General features: G+C 34.1%; 1 protein-coding gene across 1 annotated transcript in view; it reads right to left on the reverse strand.

Moving 5' to 3' along the window:
* The window catches only part of LOC104957944 (ribonuclease inhibitor-like), a gene marked incomplete at its 5' end in the record, with an annotated part of 7031 nt that overhangs the window by 5685 nt on the left and 941 nt on the right, over positions 1–405 (reverse strand). The gene's annotated exons all lie outside the window — the stretch shown is intronic.

The following is a 405-nucleotide window of genomic DNA, read 5'->3' on the forward strand; positions in this document are numbered from 1 at the left end:
GGACAATCTGATGAAGAATTTCAAAATAAAATACTTTTGAAATTTCATATATGGGCTATCGTCCTTCTGTTTTTATACAAGAATAAATAAAAAACTGTTAAATGATCAAAGACTTATTTCACTCCAGGGTGACAGCAGGACACCCCATCTTGTCACTCAGAAAGAATCTGGACAATCTGATGTACAGTTTCAAAATAAAAGACCTTTGAAGTCTCATATATGAGCTATCGTCCTTCTGTTTGTATCCAACAGTTAAAATGTTCGAATTACATTGAACCAGAACTGTCCCCCTTTTTTCTTTAACAGTGAAGAAAATTGGATATGTTAATGATATATTGACCACAAAACTCAAAATGTCCCCGGTTTTAATTTGAAAATCTGGTCACCTTAGACTAGGGCCTACAG

Source organism: Notothenia coriiceps, unplaced genomic scaffold (assembly GCF_000735185.1).
Source record: "Notothenia coriiceps isolate Sejong01 unplaced genomic scaffold, NC01 NC01_scaffold00028105, whole genome shotgun sequence".
NCBI classification, from domain to species: domain Eukaryota; kingdom Metazoa; phylum Chordata; class Actinopteri; order Perciformes; family Nototheniidae; genus Notothenia; species Notothenia coriiceps.